Source organism: Giraffa tippelskirchi, chromosome 11 (genome assembly GCF_054371585.1).
Source record: "Giraffa tippelskirchi isolate mGirTip1 chromosome 11, T2T-mGirTip1v1.2.pri, whole genome shotgun sequence".
In the NCBI taxonomy this organism is placed as follows: Eukaryota; Metazoa; Chordata; class Mammalia; order Artiodactyla; family Giraffidae; genus Giraffa; species Giraffa tippelskirchi.
The window spans coordinates 4,523,353-4,541,117 of record NC_137285.1 but is presented as its reverse complement, the minus strand read 5'-3'; the positions used below and the strand labels follow the sequence as shown (position 1 = coordinate 4,541,117).

Genomic DNA, 17,765 nt, shown 5'->3' with positions numbered 1-17,765 from the left:
TTCATCATCAGGCTGACCAGCGTTAGAGCTGTCGGCAGAGTCTCGTGCTGCTTCATGAATGGTTAGATAAAGCTCGCGCTGATGTTCAGAGGTTGAAGGACCTTTTGTGGAATGTCACCAATCAGAGAAACTGAGTCCATCCAGTCACTCTTTTTGTAACCTTCCTCCTCCTCCTCCTCCCACCTTGGGAAGCTAGAATCTCCCCAGTAAGTGAAGAGGTTATTTTGTGAATACATTTGTAGCTTGAAGAATAGCACAATTGTGTTGCAATTAGCATTAGGGAAACCCTGGAATTATTAATGCAAATTGTTATTAGTGCAGCATGGATTCTGCCCTGAAGCTAGCACTGGTCTTCTGACGTGGGAATTGACAGAAGGGGAAACATCCAGGAGGCTGCACTTGATTAAGGAAGCCCACCCATCCATGCCAGGTGCTAGGAACACCGCAGCGGAAAAGACTCGGGTCCAACACCGTACCGGGGAACTGTCACACCACCGCTGCTGCTGCTGCTAAGTCGCTTCAGTTGTGTCCGACTCTGTGCGACCCCATAGACGGCAGCCCACCAGGCTCCCCCCGTCCCTGGGGTTCTCCAGGCAAGAACACTGGAGTGGGTTGCCATTTCCTTCTCCAATGCACGAAAGTGAACAGTGAAAGTGAAGTCGCTCAGTTGTGTCCGACTCTTTGCGACCCCGTGGACTGCAGCCCACCAGGCTCCTCCGTCCATGGGATTTTCCAGGCAAGAGTACTGGAGTGGGGTGCCGTTGCCTTCTCCGCATACCACCGCAGTCATGCTGAAAACAGAGGGGACCCCCTCCTGTCCAGTTCCCCGGGGCTGGATGTGCAGTGAATGTGTGATCCAGAAACAGCTAAGCTTTGGTCATTTGGCAAAACACAGATGAGGTTTCCATGGTCAGAGAAGGTGTGATGGGGACACGTTGAGCTTGGTGAGACTTCACCATGGAGAGCCTGGGGGACCTGAACTTGGTGACAAGTGCAGCCTGTAGGCCCAGGGCCCGCTTGGAACAGAGGCTGTGGAAGGGTTGGGTTGTGTGTGGCTCCTTGTAACTGGGGCTCAGGTGATGGCCTTACCCTGCTCCAGCACAGAGAGGACCAGCTCAGCCCCGCACGCCTGTGCTCATCCCCCAGCGCCTATTTGAAATCAAAGATGAAAGCCTAGCAAAGGGAGGTGTGCCTGGGGCAATGGGAGGTGGTGGAGCTGATGCTTATCTGAGCTGGGGGAAGCTTGGCCCTCTTCTGGGCTTGGTTTCCTCACCTGTAAAATGAGGCCTGCATCTCAAAGGTCTCTACTGCTTTGAATTTAAAAAAAAACAAAAAACCCTGCAGCAGCTCAACATTGTTGAGTAAGAATGTAACCACTTGCCTCTTTGATCTTTGATCAGCGATCCGCTTGAGTGGAGGGGACCTGACTTTTCCTGGCTCCCGCTACCTTTGGCGTGAATGCAAACTGTCTGTCTGTAGAAGACCAGGGCCCTGCCGTTAGGGTCAGAAGCTCGGGGGTTGGGGGTGTGAGGGTGCGGGGCGGGGGGGGGGGGGGCGCCGCGCAGCAGCAGGGGGTCCTCACCCCGACTGTCCCCAGGCCATTGTGCCCAACAGTGAGCTGAACTGAGAGGCGAGACCCCACAGAGACATGCCTTCTGCCACTGGAGCCCTGAAGCCTGGGGGCAGGGCCGACCCCTGTTTCTTCAGTCCTTGTCTTGGGTGTTGCTGGCTGTGGTCAGCCACCCCCCTCCCCCAGTAGCCTTCCCCTCCAAGGAGGTTCACCCCATGTCCACCTTCTCTTTACCAGCAGCAGACCTTCGGTGTGGATCCTCCCTGAGGCAGGCCCTGCCCTCTGCCCCATGCCCCTGCCTCTCCCTCCCTCTGCCCGAAAGACAGAAAGCCAAACTTCTAATTATATGGAGACAAAGACTGCCAAAGTTCATTAGAAGTGGGGTGTGTGTGTGTGTGTGTGTGTATTCCACCTATAATAACAGCCAAATCTTCCGCAGCACATCGTCTGACATTTTAGAGACTTTCTTTTCATGGCAAAGCCGTATTTTAATAGCTGTGGTTTTTAAAATATCATCTCAACTCAAGAACAAATGCATTCTTCTCAATTATACCCTGATTCTACCACGATCTTCCCTTTCTTCTGCTTAATGTCTCTAGAAAATTATTGGAATCTACTTGTTAAAACTGGGGGATTGCACGTTACAGTTGTTCAGAAACGAATCAGTTCAAGTCTGAGCAGTGTGGTAATTAGAAGGCGTTTCAGGCATTATTCTGATTTTCTTTTTTTGAAGGGACATTCCTGAACTTGAACGGAGCAGTCAGTGTTCCTCATGAGCCAGGGGCCCCGGAAGCACACGCTGGAGTCTTCTGGTGGGTGTCGTAACTGCTAAGGAGTTAAATGTTACCCCTGCCCATGTTTAAACATTAACCAGAGGGCTTCCTCTGCCGTTATCTGTTATCCACAATTACTCGGAACATTTTCTGGCAGTCGGAGCTTTGTTTTTCCTCCGAGGAGATGCTAAAACAGGATGAGACTAGACATTAAGCTTCAACAAAGGAAGATTCTTGATTATATCCAGAGAAACACTGGCTTTGTGGGTACATAGAGTTTGCCGTCTTAACATTCTGTAACCTCCTGTCAACACCTCCTGCCCCCCTAATACACACACACACAGAGTTATCTGGATCTGGGGGAGAGGGCTGTAGTAATTATTCCACTGTATAAAGATGAATAGTACCTCTTTTCCTGTTTTGGTCTTGTTGTTGTTAAGTCGCTAAGTCGTGTCTGAAGGCACTTTTTGCGACCCCATGGACTGTAGCCTGCCAAGCCCCTCTGTCCATGGGATTTCCCAGGCAAGAATACTTGAGTGGGTGGCCATTTCCTTCTCCAGGGGATCTTCCCGACCCAGGGATCTAACCCACATCTCTTGCACTGGCAGGTGGATTCTTTACCACTGAGCCCCCTGGGAAGCCCCCTTTAGGGCCACTCATTAAAATTGCTTTGTGGAGACAGTGATGAGGAGGTAAACAGAGTGAGTGCTCTGCTGAGGTACCGATGCCCTGAGGCTGCTCATATCTGGGGGTCCTGCCCTACTGCAGATGTGTTCACTGGGTTATGAACAAAAGGCTGGGTGACCCAGAAACTTAAACCCGCAGAACAAAAGTACTTTCAAACTCACAAATGGGAAGATGCTGGAGGCTCCTGAATAGCCTCCCTGGAGTGCTCTCCCTGCCACCTCGCTGCTTTGGAGCCGTGGCGTCTAATAGCTTTTTAGCCCAGAGGGCCCCATAAAATTTCAGCCTGTTTCTATATAAAGTGGTCTGGAGTGGCCATTTCTCTCCGCCTCTCATTTACTCTCAAATTCCCCGCTGGAAAAAGAGCTGATGAGGTGCATTGAGAGTTGGCATCAAAGGCCGTTCATTGATCGCCATCGCGCAGTGCTCCTGGATTTTTTTGGCCTTAAATTCTGTTTTAAAAAATTGTTTTTGAAAAAAAAAAAAAAATTGCTTTTGGGCTTCCCTGGCAGTCCAATGGTTAAGACTCCATGCTGTCAATGCAGGGGGCGTGGATTCGATCCCTGGTCTGGGAACCAAGATCCCATATGCTGCCCCGTGTGGCAAAAAAAAAAAAATGTGACCCCCAAAAATTGCTTTAAGGCATAGCTCCTGTAATTCAAGCAAACATTACAGTCTCATCAGTGAAAAAAGTATACAGATTAAGAAAGGAGTAGCCCTCATACCCCAGTCTTCTTCCTGTAAATGCTGCCATCACCAGCTGGGTGTCTAGTTTTTCTCTTCTGCGGTCATCTGTTATCTGCTAGCTCTGTAACTTAGAGGTGCTGACCCAGGGCTCCTCTGAGTAGAGCAGGGATACCGGGGCACCACAGCCAAGCCCTTGCGTGGTGTGCGACGCGGGTCGGGTGAAGCAGGACACGCTTGAAGGCGTTTTTGGGGCAGCGGCGCTTTCCTGAGGCTCCTGGGTGTCACACCTCCTCTGTATGCTTCAGATGTTGCCCCACTTTCTGAGTATGGCTATTACTATTCTTTTTTTTTAAAGTCTTTATTTATTTGGCTGCATCCGGGTCTTAATTGCGTCATGTGGGATCCTTGTTGTGTCATGTAGGACCCCTCATTTTGGCTCCCAGTTTCTCCAGTCGCGGCCTTTGAGCTCAGTAGTTGGCGGCTCGTGCAGACTTAGTTGGAGGAGGAAATGGCAACCCACTCCAGTGTTCTTGCCTGGAGAATTCCCGGGACAGAGGAGCCTGGTGGGCTGCCGTCTATGGGGTCGCACAGAGTCAGACACGACTGAAGCGACTTAGCGGCAGCAGCAGCAGGCTTAGTTGCTTCATGACATGTGGGATCCTAGTTCCCCGATCAGGGATCGAACCCGCCTCCCCTGCATGGCAAAGTGGATTCTTAGCCACTGGACCAGCAGGGAAGCCCCGTCACGATTCTTGATCCTCTCGGTGTCATTCTCCTGCGGTGGTGCTTCCAGAGTGGAATTTCGGGATATCTCAATTCCTCTGACCTCAGACACAAGCACACAGACCTGTCCCCATTCCCGTCCTTTGTCCCTCAGAGGCAGCCCACTCCGGTGTCACAGGTGATCAAGCCCCGTCGTCTTCGGGGTTCAAGTCACTCGGCCCCGACCTTGGCAGGGCTCTCCTGTGGCCTGGGTTTTGGGTGCCCCGCCAGTGCGCTCGGTTCATCTGTCTTTATTCCAGGTTCTTTGCTTCCGGTACACTTCCAAGCTCCTTTTCAAGTCTCCCTGTTCTGTTGTTTTGACTCTTAACAGTGACACTTGTGACAAAGCCAGTTTCTGTGATCTAGAACAGTGTTCTCGAACTTTTGTGTGCATCAAAATCACCTGGCCCTACCTCTAGAGAGTCCGATTCGGTGGCCCTGGAGGTAGAGGGGCTGAGAATTGCATTTATAACAAGTTTCCAGATGCTGCTGCTGCTGATCTGACAAACCCCCTTTGAGAACCACCGGTCTTGCAGGGACAAGGAGATGAGCACCATCTTCAGTCTGACCACTTGGAACCGCTGTTAACTTCTGAAACGTAGTGAATATGTGCTGGCATATTTACAGGGATAGATTTTTAAAAGCAAAGATGGTTCTGGGGTATAGAGGTTATCACTTTTGAAAAAAGCCAACTTTTAATTTTAGAATAGTTTTAGGCTTGCAGAGAAGCTGCAAAGATGGAATAGACAGTTCCCATATACCCTGCCCCCAGTTTCTCTTACTGTTAATAGCTTATCTTGTGGTACCTTTGTCACAACTAAGGAACCAACAGCGGTACACTGCAGTTACCTAAATAAACTCCACACTTTTTGCTTTTAATGAAAATATTCCTTTTAATATTTTTTTTACCCTTAAGATTCAAATATCAGAACTGTATAGTGACAGAAGTAAAAAGCCTCTTCACTCCCCCATCTCATTCCCTATATATTTCAGAGTATTTTTCTGTACACTTGTGTACTCATGTTATCACTCACACACACAGACACACACACACACACCCCCTACACCTTATTTTCGGACATGCTTTTTTCATCTAATGTGTCTTGAACATTTTTCTGTCTGTCGGTGTATCTAGATCTGTCCCATTGTGTTTTGATGGATAGCACACATTGTTTGGTCCCCTCTTTAAACCTAATAATATCTCATCAGTTTCCAGATTGTAAATCTAGTGGATGAAAGGTGAGGTCTGGCACACCTCCCTTTTATCTTACACTGGAGGTGAGACATTATTTGCCCTCCTCTGTGAAGTACTTAGCAGGTTCCAGGCACTACCAGGCCTTCAACCTTTAGCATACATTATCTCATGCACTTATCAAAACAACCTTATGAAACAGGTATCATTATTACCCTTATTAACAGATGAGGAGACTGAGGGTCAGGAAGGTGAAGTGAGCAAAACCCTTTGATGACTCTCTAGTTGCAGCATGCTCTCTGGCTTTTTTTTTCTTTAAATGCCCCCCCCCCCCTTTCTAAAGGTTAATTTATTTTTGACTGCACTGGGTCTTCGTTGCTGCATGCAGGTTTTCTCTAGTTGCGGTGTGTGGGCTTCTCATGGTGGCGTCTCTTGTTGCAGAGCACAGGTTCTAGGTGTGCTGTCTTCAATAGTTGCAGCTCGGGAGCTCTAGAGAGAGGGCTCAGTACAGTTCTGGTGCAAGGGCTTAGTTGCTCTGTGGCATGTGCACCAGGAATCGAACCCGTGTTCCCTTCATTGGCAGGCTGATTCTTAACCATTGGACCACCAGGGAAGTCCCCCTGGCGTTTGAGTGCCCTGAGCCTCTCAGCTTAGTGTGACGATGGTGTGTGTTCAGCTCTCCTGTGGGCTCGAATATGAAGGTGAAAGATGGATGTCCTTTGGGACCTCGGGCTGTTTGGGAAGACATGCAGATAAAGAACTACATCAGAGGTTTTAAGTTACTGTTGGGGTTTTGACGCCTTAAAAAAAAAATTCCACCAGAGGAGGGGATGTGTGCCTGGAACTGTTGCAGGACAGACGTGCAGAGGCGAGTGGAGCTTCAGGCTTGGCAATCAGACCTGAGTTCTCAGTCAGCTGAGTGACCCAAGGTAAGGCGCTTGACCTCTCTGAGTCTTTGCCATGAGTACCTTCTCATGGTTGTTGTAAGATTAAATAGATGCATGGGAAGAGCTTGCTGTTGTTGTGCTCAATAAGTACATAAATGCGTATTAAGTATTTTTTTTCTGTATCTAGTGGGCCTCATAAATATAAGCATGTAATCTCTGCCACATCAGTTGCTGAGTGGAAGCTCGCACTGAAAAATCCTTGGAACGTTCCAGACAGGAAGTAAGGGAGGAACCACACTTTTATCTCTTAAGACCAAATCCTGAAGGCCTCCCGGGACGCCTCATGCCCAATTTTGCCTTCTTTAAAAAAAAAAGAAAAGATCATTATTTGTTCATTTTCTTTTGGCCGCATCAGGCCCTTGTTGTGGCGCACGGGCTTCTGTCTAGTTTGCAGCATGCAGGCTGTCAGTTGAGGTGCGCAGGCTCAGTTATCCCGCGGCACGTGGGCTCTTAATTCCCCCACCAGGAGTTGCACTCTGCCTTGGAAGGCTGATTCTTAATCACTAGGCCACCAGGGGAGTCCCAGTTTTGCCTTCTCACAGTGGTCCTCGCTCTTGGCCCTGACAGCCTCACTCCCACGTGTGCTGTTATCCTGTTCGTGTCTTCTCTGCCCCATGCAATTGCAGAGTCTCTGCCTTTCATTCCTGCGTCCCCTGCGGTTAAATGGAAACACACTGAATAGCAGTTGCAGAACCGGGTGCCATAAAGGAGGGGCGCTCGCTCTTGTTGCCAAGGTGGTCAAGCTTACACACGATGGATGGTTTTGGAAGAGTTTCCCAGACTCTTTACACCCAAATTTGAATTTTTAACATGGATGGGTCACTGCACATTTTGTTCAGCAAGATTTTTTATTTCCTTTTATTTTTTCATGTGTTTGGCTGCACTGAGGAACATGTGGGATCTTAGTTTCCTGACCAGGGGTAGAGCGCACACCCGCTGCGTTGCAAAGGCAGAGCCGTAACCACTTGACCGATCTCAAGAGAAGTCCCTCAGCAAGAGTTTTTAATGAGCTCTATCTTGATATGTGAGTAGTCTTCGTCATGAGTTAACTTAATCCTTGGCTCTTTCGCCAGGAAGAAAGATTTATGTTGATACTCCACCCCCTTAGGAAAGCTGGACAGAACCTCAGTGGGCCTGCATCTCGCACAGCCAGGACGGTTCTGACCAGGCCACCGCAGGGCGGATGAACGCAGTTTGCCCTTTTCCTTTCCTGTGTAAGCCTGGGGTAGAGAAGCCTCTGGCCAAGATCCTGGACCAGTCAAGCTGGAATAACACTGTAAAGTTTTGGTTGAAGATGCGGTGAAGTGAGCTAAAGGAAAGACTGGCTTCTTTGCTGTGTAATGGCTTGGAGAACTTTCTGAGTTTGTCCTGGGGGACTGGTGGTTAAAACACATTCCATGTCGACCTGAACCGTCCAAACAGTCATCTGAGAAGAAACAAGGCAGTGTTATTTTTGTTTTTGTTTTTCCTCCTTTCCCTGGAAAATCAGCCAACCCCCCCCCCCCCACGTTGGTTGGAACGGGGGCTTGACTTGAGTATGTGAAAATCCGCTCTTCTGGATTCAAAGAGCGGGATTCCCATTTCTGAGGGGTAGTAACAGCCATGTTACATTTCTGCCCCCCCCCCTTTTTTTTCTAAAGAAGTTTGCTCCTCCTAAGAGAGCCAACTATTCAGGAAACTTAATCACAGGTTCTTCTTCCATTCAGATTTAATCTGGTCATTCAGAGGCCCTCGCCCTCCCCTGCAGAGGCTGGCAGTGCCTGACCTGGGGCCATGGAGGTCTTCCTCTGGGCCTTCGGAAAGCTGAGAGGGCAGGAGCAAGTCTGATTCTCTGGCTTAGGGGGTTGGGTTGGGCCTCTTAAACTTAATCTCCAGTCATGAATTGTAAGGGAGACACAGCATCAGAGACCAACTCTCCTTTATCATTACCACTGCAGCCAGAAGCTTCTAATGGCTTCAGCCAAAAAAAAAAAAAGTATGAAAATGACCCAATATAACAGAAATGTGTTTAACTGAGGTTGTTCATTTTATGGACAGTTGTTCCTTTTCAGGCACTTGAATCACCCTCATCAATTCCTTCTTTCTTTTTTTTCCCCCTCATCTTTTTCTGTCTTCAATTCTCTGATGTGTTCAGTGACAGTGAAAGGGCCTTGAGAAGTCTTTCTTCACGTAAATACGTGCCTGTGTCTCTCCTCATACTTCTCTCTTCTTCTTGAGAATGAAAAACAAGACAAAAAGCCCGCAAGAGTAGAAGCAGGGTTCTCAGAAATCCTGTGATGGCAGCAGCATTGGTGGCGGAGGAACAAAGTGGCGAGGCCCTGGCACGCCGATTAGGAGCGGTCGCTTGTTCACCAGCTGGGTGGCCATAGAAGGTGTCTGGAGAACTGCAGATTTATGTCTGTTGATTTGAATTCAGAGGAGTTTTGAAATTTTGATTTTTTTTCTTTTCCTTTCGTGTTGACTCTTTTCCACTTGGCTGAGGACAAACACGGATAAAAGTCTTGGCCTATTGAAAAGGCCATTTAAATCTTGTCCTTTTGTTTTTTAACACAGCACATTTTATATCCACAAAACGTGGTGAAGACAGAGCCATTGATAAAAACAGATTGCGTAAGTCTTTGACTTGCGAGTGTTTACCCTGGAAGAGATCACCCGTGCCTCTTCAACTTTGCCCTTTCACACAAGATATGGTTCCGAGACAGAGTTTTGCAGGATAGAGTTTTGGACCCAAACCCTCTTGCGTGTGTACGTCTAGTCCCATGAACCTCTCACCTGTTTCAGGAAATCACTTTGAGCGAAACGATACCTTCTTTGAGGCTCTGAGCACTTTCTCGGCGAAACCACATGATACAGACATGGGGAGCGGGCCGAGGACTCGTGGATGTGTCCACCTGCCTGGGGGCCTGATGTCCGTGAAAACCCACTGAAACCAACAGACAGACTGTCCTTTGGAAGCGTTTTCTCTCAGAACTTCTGTAGAGCACGTCAAGCCATTCAATAGCTGCCAGAAACGAAGACCAAGCCTCTCACCCTCTCCTTGTCCCCAGACCTTCATGGTTGTCACCCGTGAGAGGAAAGGACTTCAGCCTGGGAGCTGGGAGACCGGCCTCCAGTTGAGCCGGGGTCATGTCCCAAAGCTTGTCTTCATCCAGCCTGCAGGAATGGGACTTGATTCCCCTGAGTCCCGTGTGATTTCTGTGCATGGTGCTCTGTCTGGGGCTGGAGAGCGCAGGTGTGAAAGGGACTCTCTGAGATGTCCACTTAAAGCCTGTGGAGCCTGCTGACTCCTGTGCCTCTTACACCTGGAAAAATGAGGACAGCTTCTACTCAAATTAAGGGGCGCGCTCAGATTCCCCTGTTTAGATTCTGCAGACAAAGGATAGGTCCGCTCATTTTGGCTGGAGTTGCTCTGCTGCGAAAGGGGCGTTTGGGACCAAGGACTTAGAGATCTTTCTACCAGGAGATGATCGCTTTTGTACTGAGATGGTTAGAGGTCTTTCTACCAGGAGATGATCGCTTTTGTACTGAGATGGTGCTTCAAGCTGGTTGTTGTTCAGTCCCGAAGTCGTGTCTGACTCTTTGCGACCCCGTGGACTGCAGCCCACCAGGCTCCTCTGTCCAGGCAAGAATACTGGAGTGGGTTGCCATTTCCTTCTCCAGGGGATCTTCCCGACCCAGGGATTGAAGCTGCATCTGCTGCATTGGCAGGCGGGTTCTTTACCATTGAGCCACCAGGGAAGCCCCTTAAAGCTGGTCCTTGCCATTTTATCACTAATGGCTGTGATATTCTTTCCACAACCATGGGTTTTCTCTGGCCGTCTCTCCAGTAGGCTCACAGCTCTGACTAGCGCTCAAAAAGACAAGTTCAGGAAGTGCTGTTTTCTGTGTTTCTTCTTTCCCTCCTTTCCCCCTTGTTGAGCCACACAGAACTGCCAGATTTTATGTTCCACTAGACAGCTGCTACCGGTCTGATGTTTTTCTCTCTCCTTCCTCCTCCTCCTCCTGTGCCCCCTCCCCCGGATGCCCCTTCCCCCATCCGTGCTCTGCTCCGAGGGGCGAGGGGCGGGGCGAGGGGCGCGCTGTACCTTTGTGGTTCTTCTGCAGCTGCCGGACTTTGATGGGGACATGCTTGCTGCCTCTACACTCGCTTCCCGTAGCAACCGGCTCTTTGAAGATGACCTCTTGCTGTTTGCCTGTTGTCTCTTGTGTTGGATTATAGATGAGAGATTTACCAGGCTGGGGGTAGGGGCCTGCTGTTAGCACATTTCTTTCAGGGCTCCCAGCTTCCCTCAGCCTGTGCTTTCTCTTTCCAGAATATGAGGTCTGGGGTTGGGTTGGGGAGGGGAGGGGACATTCGTGCCGAACTGAACACACTTTTGAGTGTGTAGGATTGCCCTGGTGGTGAGATAATTTGGAAATAGATGCCACAGCAGTTCCTTACTGAAGTTACTGGGTTTACTTTTCATTTTTATTATGAGACTAGCCTTCATGGGAGGGGGAGGGCACTTATTCCCTTCCCACCTCGCTCCCCATCATGTTTGTGTGTTGGCACTAAACCTGCTTCCTGATACACTCTGAGCTCTGGGAATCACCAGGGTGTCTGAATCTCCACACACTCGAACACCCGTGTTTTCCCCCCAAAGCGTCAAGTTTCCCCTTTCTTTAAAGGCTCAGAATCCCCTCACACGTGGCCCCTGTCTGCCATGGACAGCCCCTGATGCGCTGTGCGCATTTCCGTTGAGCCCTGTGGATGCGCCATGGAGAGAACAAGGCCGTTGTGGAACAGCAAGGATTCCAAAAGAACCCTGGATTAAAACAAAAACTGGCCTTATTATTTTTTTTTTTAACGTGCCTGAATGGCAAAGGCCAATATAATAGTAGAACCCGTTTTAGTAAAAGGTATAAGAAAATAGCTGTTTTTATGCACTGCTGGTAAGAGGGTGGTTTGTAGCAGCAGCACATGTATCTAGAGGCTTACAAATATTCAGACTCCTTGACTCAGCAGTTTTTCTTCTAGGAATTTATCCTAAAAAAAAAAAATCGGAGGTACCTAACAAGATTTTCATGTGAGGATGTTCACTAGTATGTTACTTAACGATAAAAACTGCCAATAATGAGGATATGTAACAATCAAGAGCTAATACAGTGATAGTACTATTGTTCATATAGTCAAGTTCCATGCATAGCTTAAAATTGCTTGAGAGTATTTAATGTTGAGAGAAAATGCTCATAAGTGAAAAAAAAGCAGAATATAATAATGCAGTGGGCTTCCCAGGTGGCTCAGTAGTAAAGAATCCACCTGCCAATGCAGGAGACATGAGTTCGATCCCTGGGTCGGGAAGATCCCCTGGAGAAGGAAATGGCAACCCACTCCAGTATTCTTGCCTGGAAAATCCCATGGACAGAGGAGCCTGGCGGGCTACAGGCCATGGGGTCTCAAAGAGTTGGACACCACGAGCAACTAACACACACTTTCACATACTTTCTAAAGCTAGGTATTTTTGAAATACGTAAACCAAGATAATGCATCTGTTCTTTTGTTGTTGTTGTCATTAGAATGTGCTTGTGAGTTTTTTTTTTCTTTTAATTAACATCACCATCATTCTCTGTGTGAGAGACATGGCTTTGCACCTTTAAGAAGTTGCAGTTTTATCCAAAAGGAAGTTCTGTCCCTTAGCAGGAATTCAATAAGGTAATATATCATCTTTTGTAATCATGCAACGACGCCTGGCTTCAAAGTGACTTGCTAATTTATGGGCATTGGTGTTTGGATTGGTTGTTTTTGGCAGAGTCCAGGTAGACTGTCCATTTGCTAGGTGTATGAATGACAGTGTGCTTTGGGGGCCTTTTCTGTTTGTTAGTGGTTGAAAGCACTAGTTACAGACTCTACCTTTATTAGGGAATGTTCGTGATTTGGAGGGAAGAAGGAGAAGTGTTGGCAGGTGATGGCTCTATGAGCAGGTTATTTAGGGGAATCAGAGTGACAGGAGAGGGTTTTGAGGACTTTAAGGTGAATTTCATTTGTGTTTGGCAGTAGCAGATGATGGTGGCTGAAGGTAGCAAGGTCTGTTCGGTCTATTAAGGTGAACTTGACTGTGAGGTTGGTTTACTCATCATAGCTATGCTACGAGCCTTATACTTCTTCAACCGTCACTGTCACCAGTTACTTGGGAAACTCATAAAGCTGGGAGGAAGAGAAATATAGCAGTCATTTCTTGAGAAGGCATTGAGAGCCAAGTCTAGAATGCTGGACTATGGGTAAAACTAGCTTCTGTTGGGTTCGTCTTGTGCGAGGGACTAGTGAAGTTTGGGTTGGCTCTCCTAGAAGGGCTTAGTTTTTTAACACTCCCTTCTATTTTGAATCCTTTGGAATCCACAGGTGTCTAGACAGAGGTTTAATTAGTATCCTGGTTTAACCATATATGACTGAGCGATGTTGCATTGTATGGACACCACACTCTGTTTATCCATTCGTCAGGTGGTGATCATTCGGGTTTCCACTCTTTGGTTATTATAAACAATGCTGCTGTGAACAGTCATGTACAAGTCTCTGTGTGAGCCTGTTTTCATTTCTCTTGGGTGTAAACCTGGCAGTGATATCGCTAGGTCACATGGTAACTCTGTGTTTCATGTTTTCAGGAAATCCCAGACTATTTTCCAAACGGTTGTACCGTTTACATTCTTATCAGCAGTGCATGAGGGTTCCAGTTTCTCTGTCCTCATCAGCATTTGTTATTGTCTGTTTTGTTCTTTTGGTTATAGTCTTCCTAGTAGGTATGAAGTAGTACCTTGTGTTCTGTTTGCATTTCCCTGAGGCTAATGATGTTAAGCATCTTTCTCTGTGCTTATTGGTCATATGTATATCGTATTTAGAAAAATACCTACTCAGATCCTTTGTCCACTTAAACTGAGTAGTTCTTTTTTTATTGTAAGACTCCTTAATGCTCCTAAAGTTTTAAGGAACACAAAGATTTTCTTTATGAGAGTTGTGTTGCTGTTGTTCAGTCGCTTAGTCATGTCCAACTCTTTGTGACCTCATGGTGTGTAGCATGCCAGGCTCCTCTGTCTTCCACTATCTCCCAGGGTTTGCTCAGATTTTTGACTATTGAGTCGGTGATGCTATCTAACCATCTCATCCTCTGCTGCCCCCTTTTCCTTTTGCCTTCAGTCTTTCCCAGCATCAGGGTCTTTTCCAGTGAGTCGGCTCCTCACATCAGGTGTCCAAAGTATTGGAGCCTCAGCTTCAGCATCAGTCCTTCCAGTGAATATTCAGGATTGATTTCCTTTAGGATTGACTGGTCTGATCTCCTTGCTGTCCAAGGGACTCTCAAGAATCTTCTTTAGCATTGAAAGTTCCATGATGCTACAGTTCGAAAGCATCAATTCTTTGTTGCTCAGCCTTCTTTATGGTCCAACTCACATATCTGTACATGACTACTGGGAAAAAAAGCCATAGCTTTGACTAGACAGACCTTTGTTGGCAAAGTGATGTCTCTACTGTGTAATACACTGCCTAGTTTTGTCATATCTTCCTCTGAGCGTTTTTTTAAACCTACTGATATTTGCCAGATAAGAAATTAAAACAGAAACTTTAAAAATTTACTTTAAAATAATAAGCCCATTACATGTTAACATAACTAACATTTTTTATGAAACAGTATTATAGTTTGGAGATACAGTGAGAAGAATGGTCTGGTCTTGTATTTTCGTAATCTCTTTAGTGTCTGACTTAATACATGATAGTTGGATTCTCACACCTACTTCTGTACCCATTCTGTTTTGATAGCTTTGATTGAAGTATATGAAGAAAATCTGGCCTTACTCAGATATATAGTTGGAAAACAGAGGAGTATTTTCTTAGCTTCTCAAGATAATTATGGATATTCTTTGATACTATATCAATACTCAGGAAGAGGTAGCTTCTTGAAGGTTAGGTATAAACTGGAACCTGAAACCATATTGATGAGCTCTTCATGCTCTGTTCAGCTGAAATCCATTGGTCTTGCTTGTCCTTTGAAGGGATCTGTTACTAATGAATGATTTTGTATTATGCACTGGTCATTTAGAAAATACCGATTCACTGAGTCACACAGTTCTTTCAAATGCGGACACGTTTCATCATACGGTATTTAAAAAATCACATTTGTTACTATCCTCATTCTTCACAGTAGGAAAGCCTTTAAGTAGTTCCGGGATTCTGTCAAGCTCGTGGTGCTAGTTAGAAATTTCCCCAACTTCTGATTTTGCTTGGAAGCTCAAATTTTATCATTGGCAACAAATATTATCAATTGTTTTTCTTGAAGTGGCAGGCTCATTTCATTCATTTCTGAGAAAATGTCTGCCCTATACCTGTCCGTATAACCATATGTTGTAGACTTTTTAAGTAAAAATGGTGTCCCATTACCAAGTGGCTAGTTCAGCTTGCAACTCATAGTCACATGGTATTGTATGACTTTATCATGAGGCAACCATGTGCTTTGGTATGCAACAGACATGCTTTGTGCAAACTTCTCATTTTTTCACACAGAATATTAAAAAGTATGTACTTAGGAGTTGAGGGCTTTCCCGGTGTCTCAGCTGGTAAAGAATCTGCCTGCAATACAGCAGACCTGGGTTCGATCCTGGGGTTGGGAAGATCCCCTGGAGAAGGTAAAGGCTACCCACTCCAGTATTCTGGCCTGGAGAATTCCATGGACTATATAGTCCACGGGATCACAAAGAGTCGGACATGACCGAGCAACTTTCACTTCACTGAGAGTTGAACGCTAATAAAAAAAGTTTAAAGTTAAGTAAAAATAGCTTTTATTCATCAGTGTTTTTAATCAGTATTGCTTCATCAACATTCTTCTTTATTTCTTTGTTTTTAAATTTTGATTGTGCCACGTGACATGAGGGATCTTAGTTCCCAAACCAGGGATCGAACCTGTGCCCCTCATTGAAAGTGCGGAGTCCTAACCACTGCACCACCAGGGAATTCCTGCTTCATCAACATTCTTAAGGAAACATTTTTTCTGACTGCAAGTCCATAGTAATCATGAGTGCAGTCTGGCGTCACTGCCTTGATTCCCACAATGGTCTTTTCCCGCTGTTGCATTTACATCATCAGTGCCTGTGCTACACAGTGTAAAAGGCAATTGTTGGCTTAGTGTCATTACAGAAATAGTTTTGCACTCACAGTTTCTCCGAAAAGGCTTAACGACCCCCACCCCTGCAACCATCACCCCTTGGGCTTCCCTGGTGGCTCAGACAGTAAAGAATCCACCTGCCAATGCAGGAGACCCAGGTTCCATCCCCGGGTTGGGAAGATTCCCTGGAGAAGGAAATGGCAATCCACGCCACTATTCTTGCCTGGAGAATTCCATGGAAAGAGGAGCCTGGCAAACTACAGTCCACAGGGTTGAAAAGAGTTGGACACTACCGAGCGACCAACACAAATCCTGCCACTATACTACCCCCGCCAGGAGCTTGTAGAACCCATGGGCTAGATGGCATTTAATGGAAATTGGGATTAAACTGTTTTGAAGGCACTTGGCTCTCTGGTGAGGCGTCCCAGGTGGCTCACTGGTAAAGAATCTGCCTGCCAGTGCAGGAGATGCAGGAGACACAGGCTCGATCCCTGAGTGGGGAAGATCCCCTGGAGGAGGAAATGGCAACCCACTCCAGTATTCTTGCCTGGAAAATTCCATGGACAGAGAAGCCTGGTGAGCTACAGTCCATGAGGTCACAAAGAGTCAGACACGACTGAGCATGAATATCTATTGCTGCTTTCTACTCTGATAGTTCTGCCTCTCTGGTATCACATGTTAGCACACACTTGCCTCATGATAGTGACTGTGTGTTTGCGTGTGTATTATGCACCTTGTAGTTGGACATTCTTCCCAGTCGTCAGCAATGTTCAGCATTACAAAGCCACCCCCGCTGAGGACCCTTTGAAAATAAATGCCTGAGGACCCTCTTCATTGCCCGTCTTTGCCAAATGAGGTGTTTCCTTCTTCCATGCTTTGAGTTTGAGAAAGCAGGGTCCCCTTAGGGCCTCCCTCCATGCGTCTTGTTTCTCAGGACACTCCTTCCTCTGAAAACCCCAGGTGGGTGTCTAGCTCAAGCCCGGGCCAGTGGCTGGCAGTGACCCGATCCTCGCCACGTAAATCCTCCCTGAACAGCAGGAGGCTCAAACTTAGCAGTTCACGGAATTGTAAGGTGAGCCCCGTTTCCCAGCCAATTATGACTCGATCTAAAGCCATAGCTGGGCCATTAATGTATTTTGGGCCTTGTCCTCTTTTATATCTTGCCAAACTCGGAGAGTCTACTGTATAGCTACTGGCAACAGGCCTCTGCCAAAACAGTCTGTGAATGTATCATTTTACACCTCATTTTTTCCTGTTTCCCCCTGTGATGGCACCTTGCCTGTGTTTCTCTCCCACATCTTTCCACCCACTTAAAAAAAAAAATTATCCATTTAACTTACTCCTGCACTGTGATACAGACTTGTGGGTTCTGTAGTTACTTATTGGGAAAGAGATGCTAAAGAAAAAGAAAATGCTAATTTCTTATAGGGCCCTTTCTTTCTCACGTACCAGTGGTTCTCCAAGATCTTCTTATGGGTGGAATTACGTTCCCCTACCCCAAAAATCACACGTTGACTTTTTAACCCCCAGTACCTCAGACTGTGACATTCTGGGGAGATGGATTCCTTACAGAGATAATCACGTTAAAATGGGTGGGTCCTGATCAAATATGACTGGTGTCCTTATAATATGGAGAAACCTAGACACAGACGCGAACAGAGGGAGAACACCACGTGAAGACGGGAGGCAGTGACGGGCCGTGATTCTGCAAACCACCAAGTGCCAGAGGTCGCCAGCAGTGCCCCCGCAAGCCAAGGGAGAGGTGGGGGACAGATTCACCCTCAGACACCTCACTCTCGGACTGCTGGTCTCCGGGACAGTGGGACAGTGCGTGGGTGTTGAGGCCACTGGGTCTGTGGCATTTGCCAGGGCAGCGCTAGGGCACTGATACCGGCTGCAAGGCTGACTGCACTGTGTCTCACGGCCCCGTGGTTCTGTCGTTCACCTTGGACCTTTGTGCCACAGGTCACACCACGGGCGGTCTCCCTGTGTCGCCCCCACGTGAGGGTGATGCTCAGAGCAAGG

The 17,765-nt window shown here is 47.2% G+C and overlaps 1 protein-coding gene across 4 annotated transcripts in view; it reads left to right on the top strand.

Moving 5' to 3' along the window:
- ZNRF3 (zinc and ring finger 3) overlaps positions 1 to 17,765 on the top strand; it is a 188,004-nt gene that overhangs the window by 79,238 nt on the left and 91,001 nt on the right. The gene's annotated exons all lie outside the window — the stretch shown is intronic.